The sequence below is a fragment of the Penaeus monodon genome, chromosome 15 (genome assembly GCF_015228065.2).
Source record: "Penaeus monodon isolate SGIC_2016 chromosome 15, NSTDA_Pmon_1, whole genome shotgun sequence".
Lineage (NCBI taxonomy): Eukaryota > Metazoa > Arthropoda > Malacostraca > Decapoda > Penaeidae > Penaeus > Penaeus monodon.
In genome coordinates, this window is record NC_051400.1 from 31980433 (window position 1) to 31980636 (window position 204).

At 43.6% G+C, this 204-nt stretch overlaps 1 protein-coding gene across 1 annotated transcript in view; it reads left to right on the forward strand.

The window, feature by feature from the left end:
- The window catches only part of LOC119581950 (G-protein coupled receptor moody-like), a gene marked incomplete in the record, with an annotated part of 84922 nt that overhangs the window by 5000 nt on the left and 79718 nt on the right, over nucleotides 1–204 (forward strand).

Here is a 204-nt window from a genome sequence, read left to right on the forward strand (position 1 = left end):
GTCGTAGTGATAGAAAAACAGGTCGTAGCGGCTGTTGTAGTTGTGGTAGATGTAGTGGTCGTTGTTAGAGAGATTAGGGTAGTTGGTGTAGTCGTAGCACTGTCATGGTCGTAGAAACTCTTACAGTCGTAGAAATCTGGGGAGATATTCACGAAAGGTCATAGACTCCGAAATTTGACAGAAAACAGAAGTCTTTCACTCCGA